Consider the following 8,963-nt stretch of genomic DNA (forward strand, 5'->3'; position numbering starts at 1 on the left):
CTACTATGACCTTGTTCTCACTCATGCAAGACTTTTTGTGTATACTTTTGAACAACTCCTAACTTATAACAAATAAAGGATTTCAACATTACTTTATCATACATGACAACAACAACACAACATATATAAGTTGAATTTGGAGAGAGTAGGATAGACGTAAACCTTATTACCTCTACCTTTGAGGGGTAGAACGAAAGACTGTTTCAGAGACTCTCGACAATAATAAAGTTCAAATTTGTTATGAATATTTTGATCAACTTTATATATGTATGTATAACTTGATTCTTGTATAGACAAAGACTATATCACATTATCGACAATATAAACAGAGGCAAAATCAGAATTTTAAATTTGATGCACACACTCAACAACCTTTATCTTTTTACCATTGAACTAATCATTATACTTGCGCCAAAATATTTATGGGTTCAAAATTTAATATTTGTATGTGTTTTATGTAAAGAATGTTCGGACTATTTTCACCGGGCTTTGGAGATGGTATTGTTTTTTGAGATGATGCCAAGATTCAATTACTACAAGAGTGCCAAAAGAATGAGAATTGACATAATAAACTAGAACGATCCTTTACCTTTTATATGTTGTTGATGTTGTCAAAGGGTCCATTTAGAACTTGAGTATCTTATGGTTTAGTTGCTTTACAAAGTGATGGAGTGTTTAGAACACAATTTGGAGTTTTGTGGTCAAAGAAATGGGGGACTTTTTGTCAAGGGCATGGGCCTAAGATTTTGGCAAGTAGGATAGATACCCCACCCCACCCCCACATAAAAAAAAAAACTTTAGTGTATGTGATTAATTAATTCACAATAAAGGGCCCATTATGATAAGGTCTATTTTAGGTAGTAAATTTGTATAACCCTACAACTCGACAATGTTCCTATCTTACAACATTTGCAAGCTGTTATGGAAGGATTGAAGGACCCATTTTTAATATATTTTCTTCTTCTTCTTCCAATTCCTAGCTAGTCTCAAATCAAATCTAGACTTTCTCATAATTTCATGTGCCAAGATTCTCAACTATTTTTGTGTCAAAGAAGGTGTTATTAAGCTAGCCACCTTCAAACCTTATAGGTAGTGGAGCATAATTCAATTCAGATCGTGAGATTTATTTCATTTTTAAAAATATCTTTTACAATAACATTTCATTATAACGATCATATTTTTTTTTAAAGATTTGACTATATTTGGATCTAACAAGCCACCTTCAAAGTGTTAGGTAGTGGAGCAAAATTCTATTGAGATTGCTAGATTTGCTTTATCATCTCTACTTGGAACCAAAATTTCGTGATACATGTCATTACCCCAATCGATAAAACACAGGACAGATATTGGGTATAGAAGTAAGCATGTCTTACACACTAGTGATATATTTTAAAGCCGTGCAAATCTAGGCTCAAAAAAGACATTATCACAAATGAACTGGACCATTACAATACTTTTCTTTGTTGTTTGATTTATCGTCACTAAAAAAGTTTTTGTAATATTTTACACAAATTAAATTCTTGATATGTACACATAATTTCTCAAAAATTCAGTAGCGTGTGTTTTCTAAAATTTAACAATCATAAACTCAATCAATTTTAACTTCTACTCTATGGTAGAAATCAACTTGATTCTTATAAACTTAAAAGGATAAATATGTGTGTATACATACATAAAAAAACAAAAATTAGCATATGATTGAGTAGCCATTTGGGAGTGGTTAACATCAGAGTTCATAATACATACTTCATTGTCAACATTAATTGTGACTAAGACTTTTGTGGATTATCAAAAGTCTAAAAGGGGAAGAAAATGTGGTTTTGAGATTTTGAAGTGGAATTATCTTAGACAGACATTCGACATTACTCATTTCTTAAGGTGGGACCCACTTGATCGTGCCTGTCACGTGCCTGTCTAAGATAGATAACACTTCCCTTTCAAGGGAAAAAATAAATTGTATGGTACTTCCTCCCTCGCAACAGAGCGAGTGAAGTATTGAAAAAACTTTTAAACTTGTTGTGAGTTGTTAGTTTCGTTTTTGAATTATTGACAATCTTAAAAGTCACTCCTCTATTTGATAAACTGAGTTTAAATATACTCTCAATAGAAAGTGGTCTCAAACCCTTTAGGAGTGTGAGACCCTTAATAAAAAATCAAGAAAAGTGTTGAAAACACCTCAAAACTTAATGAGAATTTAGGGTTAAATTTTACTCATGCATGTGGCAAGATCAGGGCTGTGTGAGTTTAATTAGTCAAGTGGATGAGTGTTTTAAAGAATGACAATAGTTCAGAGATGAAACTAATAATTCCCACCAAATTTGGAGGTGTTTTTAATACTTCTCTCCTTATATAGCTAGCAACAAATTCAGAAATTTCACGAAAAGAGTTTTAAAAAATAAAAATATAGTACTTCAGATCTAAACTCTAGGTGAATTTTGAATGCCTCAATCACTCTAACTTCTAATCTTATCTTTAGGATATACATAGTACGAAAGAAAAATCGATTGTTAAATTTCTTAATTTAAAATAAATTATAAATATTTATATAATAATAAATCATCTGATTAGGTAATAAAACTTACAACTACAACCACCTCCTAGGAAGGATACTAGTAACAATTTTCCGGAAGCAAAGCTAATTACATAGTCTCTCAAACAAGTATCGTACCTTATATAACAATTTGAATATTTATCTTTTGATATTTTAAATTTAAATAACTTTATATTTTTAATAACATTTAAAAAATAAAAATGTTTGAACTTTGGATAATTTTTTTCTATAACAATCAGATATTTAAATGTCAAATATTCTTATAATGTATAACAGCGAATGAACGTCAAGGTTGCTACAAATAATTTGACTGATGAAATATTCAAAAATTTCTTATAAGAGTTTCAAGTAAAATAGTCGTTTTCACTCATAAATTCTTATCCTTCTTTTAAGTGTCAAGTCTAAATATTCTTTTAATTAAACTTTGATTTCATATACTTATTTTTTCGAATTTAATAAAATAATGTCCTAACGCTTTAAATTCCTTTACAACTTTCTCTTCAATACTTTAAAATATTTTGTAGGTGTGGGACACATTACCATCAAATCATACCAATGTTATAAGTTCTTGAGAAAGAAAAAGGTTCATGAATATAGTCACTACTAAGATATTAATAGGGGCATCCCTCTTTTGGTCACGTAAATTAAAATAGTAATTAGGTTAGGTAGCTAGGAATATATAATTTTGATATCAATCTTGTACATTAATAATGTAATGTACTAATTGAAACCGTTGGTTGAATCATGAATGATAATGGAATTCTACCTAACTCAATTCTAAGGTAGACTAGGCTTGGGAATATATTATATCACATACTTTTCAATATAATGTGAATACCTTAATTGAAATCAATTATTTAGTAGTGATTTAATTAATTAACTATTCGATGATATAAGAGTACTACTTCCTCCGATTCATAATAAGTGGTGTTTTTTGCCTTATACACATTATCAATCATAATAATAAGCCTTGGTAGGGAGCGCTTTCTCTCGAATGGATCTACGCGGCACAAATCCAGAATAGTTAGGCTCCAATGTGGGTAACGGACACCGGGTGGAAAAAATATATGATAATCAAGTTCAAAGAGCCGAAAAATCGAAGAAAAAGATAGTAGAAGAATAATAAAAATAATATTGATAAAGAAACTAGCTAGAAAATAAATCGACTACCTACTAACCTTCTTTCTGAATCTTCGACCTCCAATAAAATGTAATCACCTCTTCTCAATACTTTTTTGGCCTACTTCTGACTGATCTCCTCATATCCACTATATCCAACGTGTCACATGACCTCCTTAACGATGTGATATGTGCATTTCCTGTTCACATGTCTGAACCATCTCAGTTTCACCTCCCTCATTTTGTCTTCCATGTAGGGGGCTCTCACTTTGTCCCAGATATCTTCTTTCCTAATCTTATCTCTCCTAACAATATGTCCACACATCTATCTCAACATCTTCACTCCCTATGCTCTTATCTTTTGAATGTGCAAGTTCTTAATTGGACAACACTCGGTCCTATCTAGTATAGTTGATCGTACAACTATGTCATTTGCAAATAACATACATCAAGACACCTTTCCTTGGATACATTATCAATACATCCATCACAAAGAAAAATAAAAATAGGATAAGACTAATTGATGATGCAACCCAATTACAACTGTAAAGTATAAACATAGCTTCGTAATGATTTTTTAATTACATAAAAGGACCAAATCGAAGAAAAAAATCAATATATTTTAATTTTGTGAAATATCACTTGTTTTAATTCAAAATGAATTTCTCAAAAGACAACTTAATTTTAGTACGAAACAGAGGGAGTATCTATGTAGCATAGCTTTCAACTTAGACAATTTAGCAGTTGGAAATTAAAGAGAGTTTTATGACCACAATATTGTGGAATATGGAAGGAAAAATCTAACATTTTTAAACCGATAGACGCCTAAATTGTTAGCTCTTTAATCGTAAATGAAATAAAAAAAGAAAATTTTTATTTTTCCACTTTTTTTCTTTCTTCCAACTCTTTGCAGCAGTCAGCAGATTTAGTTCCTTTTCATTTATTTTTTTGCTATTTCTTTTTTGCCTCTTTTAGGGTGTGTTAAGGAGAAAAAGAAAATATCATTTAATTTTCTCATATGTTCGCATAAAATCAAAAGTTTTGATATTATTTTTCAGAAAAGTAAGATCTTTAAAAATGAAAGAAAATAATTTTCTTAGTGAAACTATCAAAAGAAGTAATCTCACTTTTTAATAATTATATTTATATTTATGAACATGATAATATGTTGTTAAGATTGTGGGATTACAATAATCTAAATTATGGTTAAGAAATAATTACTTTGATCAATTAAATCTTAGGCATTAAATTTAACTCATGTCATGTGTCCTTGATTCAAATAAGAACTTTAAGAAAATGGAGAGAAGAAAAATGACGAGAAGCCCGATTTGTTCATTATATAGTGTAACCTTCTTAGAAAAATAGAAAGGAGGAAGAGGACTTATATCATGGAATATATAAACATCCTTGTACAAAAAATGAATTTTTTTTTCCTTAATATTCTCTTGTTGGCTCTCTTTTTTTTAAAAGAAAAAATTCCAAATGGATGGTAATTAAAGTTAGTACAAATACAAAACCACAAATAGTTAAGTCTTATCTGATCAACCTTAGAAAGTGACAAATTAAATTTGATGTTATATATAATATTAGCTCCATAAGATAATAGAGGATTATATTCTGTTTTGCCTGGTCTTTAATATATAAGTCTTTGGATTCCATTATTGATTGCCAATTATTTGCTTTATTATTAGCCTTTTTTAGGATTGATTTTTGGGTATGTTAGGTCTTAAAGGAAGAAAAAAAAGTGAATTATTGAATCATCTTTGGAAAATTTCTTTTAGAAGAAAATGCTCTAAACCCTATTCAAAGTGCACGTTTGGCACTGCCTAAAGCATTTACTTTAAAATGGGCTATTATTATTGCATGAACATGTGACAAGTTAGCTTTCACAAAGACCTTGTCCACTACCCTCCTTTAAAATCCTCTAGTTAAATAGTTTCCTTTTTTTTATTTCTCATCTGATGATCGATATATCTTTTGCTTTCTATTTAATTAAGAATTATACTTTGTAAAATTCACTAATTAATAAAAAATCCTTTTTAAACATGTATTTCTTTGATGCACTTATGTTATTTTCATGAATGCTTCGAATTGAAACATTTTTAACATACACATAATAAGACATGAGACATAGTGGAAGCAATTGGATGGCTTAAAATATTCAAATAAGTAGGCAAAAGTGAAATGTACGTCTCTAAGTATGAACAACAGGCATACATTACATTACGTTGGATAAAACAACATAATTTTAGTGTTGCCACACTATGGATTTGCATCGTGTAGAAGCTTAGAATTATGGTGTATAACTAATTGCATCGTGTAGAAGCTTAGAAATATTATGTATCTTATCATTAATTAATAGAAGTAGTTTTTAATGTATTTTACACTTAGATACGTGTGTTTTTGCTACCAGATACACAAAAATAGGGAGAGAGACGAACGAGATTAGGGAGGGAGGCGAGCAAGATTCATATGTGTCCCGGATACATGTGAATCACACTATATACATGTGTTTGTATGTATCTGGAGTGATTTGCATGTATTTGGGATACCAGATACATGAGAGAGTGGTGAGCGAGATAAGAGAGAGGCGAGCAAGATTTGCTATGCATGTTAAATACATATGAATCCGCTTGGACACAATGTATCTACAATAAAGTACACCTAAAATTGACCCATGTATACGAGATGCATGTATCTTGACGTATATGGAGACACCAAAATCTGATAAGATACGTAATATTGCAAACTAGAGCGTATCTAAGTAATTAACTCTTAAACTAATGGGATTTATGTAAAAAAAGATGGGTTGAATAAGGTGATTTAAGTTATGGTTTTAAGCTCCAAAAATGTAGATCGTGGAGTGTTGTCTACGAGGATTGTTGGAGACAAAATAGAACATCTAATTAGTGATAAATTGAGATAATTTTTCTATATAAATTGAATATAATGTTGATAAATGAGCTTAGCTACCTTCCAAATTTTAGAACAGTAAAGTTATTTTAGACTATAGTCATGACTAGAAGAGAATCCACTAAGGCTTTGAAAAAATTTCATCTTTTTCTCATTTTGACTTTGTTATATAAGTATCTTTCTTTTCATCACTTCGTATGGATTTCTTCATGCTTATGTCTGCCACCTTCTCTACAATACACTCGTGCTAACCTAACTAAACATTTATTTATTTATTTCATTTTAAAGAAAATATCTTTTCATACTTAACAAAATCATATATTTCTTCTGTCCTAATTTATGGAGTAACACTTTTTTTTCCTTTAAGAATATGTTAAAAAATTAAAAACAATGACACATATATATATATTCAGGAACACGTTTTTTCCTTTTAGATAGTCTCATTCATCACTTTTTAAGCTTCTTATAATAAGGCTAAACTACTTTTTCTCGTATGGTTCAATTCGATTCTTATATTTAACTATTGGACTAATTGATTTTTATCTATTAAAATGCTAATTGAATTAATAAGATATCAATTGATTCGATTAGGTTTAACAATTATTTGTTGCTTATAAATCATGTTATAATCGAATCCAAAAAAATACTAAATGATTTTTATAATATGTCCAAATTTTAGTGCACAAAATTATGTTGTACATGTGCCGGTGGGCTTCAAGATATATATGCCCACTCAAGAGGTATACACAATATACATTAATCTGTTTTTATTTTTTTTATAATTGCGGTAGGTACAATCGAATTATCAATCAACTTAAGGTTTCAATTTGGTATATTCTTTAATAAAACACAGTATAATTGCAATCAAAGCTACCTAGATAGCTAACACATTTCTATAATTCATGCTTTCTTAATCGGTATGATATGATATGATCCGATACGTTGTATATGTCCCACAAATACACAACAAAATTTTATTGTATCTTATTGTTAAATTTATTGTTATATATTAACGAAAAAAATCATGCTATATAACGATCGATGAAATGTTTATTCTTCAGATTGCTATATGTGACATTAACGTTGGAAAAAAAAATACAATCCACCTAAAATACTCCAAATTTGACGGTTTTTAGGAATTTTGGCATATGAAAATTGATTTGAAACAAACAAACAGTGTGGATTTGTCTGAAACTATTGAAGTTCGTGGAAAGAAAAATGGGTCAGTTCCTAAGGCCCAATTTGAACAAGCTTAAGGATGGGCTAGCCCCTTCACAGTTTTCAAATGTATATTTGGTGTATATCTAGTGTATGTTGAGGGTGTGTTTGGTATGGAATAGAAGTAGGGAAAACAAATTGTATAAGTGGTATTTCAAGTTAATTGTCTCCTTCCCAACCACCTAATCCCTCAATCATCACCCCCGAACCCCCACTCTCCATCCTATACCGTCTCCACAATATAATATAATATAATATTATATATTGAGCTATGTGATATAATATTTTATATGAAAAACTACTTAATTACACAAACATTTCTATCATATTTACTAATTCTTCCTAAAGTTTGAAATAATTACTTATTGTCTCATTAATATATAATTTCATACCAAATTTTCAAGTCAAATGCACCTGGATACGTGTATTATTACTACAAGATACACTGAAATAAGGAGGGAGGTGAGTGAGATAGGAAAGAGGCGGGAGAGGTATGAGGGAGACGAGCGAGCGATAGTCTTTGTATCCCAAATACATGCAAAACACACTGGATCGATACATGTATCTGGAATGCTAGATACATTTTGAAATACAAATACATAGGGAGAGAGGTGAGTGAGAGATGCGAGTCAGATAGGAGAGACGAAAGAAAGAGAGTCAGATATATGCTAACCCACTTGGATATAGTGTATATGAAACAAATTACACCTAATTTGGAATCATGTATCTGAGATACATGTATATGGACACGCCAAATACATGTATCCAAAGTCCAAATTCTAGTAAGATTCGTAATATTGAAAACTCACATGAAGGAAAGTAATTTGCTCCTAAACTAGTGGATTTGTGTTGTTGGCCCATTTTATGTTGGACTATATATTTTCGAAAATTTTTTATATATTTTAGTAGAAGTCTCCAACTTAAATAAATATTGGACTTGATTAGGAAAGTAAGTATAAGCCCAACAAGTTGTAAAACTTGTCAAACAACGCTATTTGTCGTTATATTGTATTTTTCAATCTTCATACTCACTTATAGTATTGGTAACGATACGGTCAATACTTTTATTTTTATTTTTATTTACCTATCTTAGAAGAGGGAGTTTATATGTCAAAGTAGGCCGCACCGCCGCAGGTTAACATGTCTGCTTTGGCATGTAAGG

The sequence above is a fragment of the Solanum stenotomum genome, chromosome 7, assembly GCF_019186545.1.
Source record: "Solanum stenotomum isolate F172 chromosome 7, ASM1918654v1, whole genome shotgun sequence".
Lineage (NCBI taxonomy): Eukaryota > Viridiplantae > Streptophyta > Magnoliopsida > Solanales > Solanaceae > Solanum > Solanum stenotomum.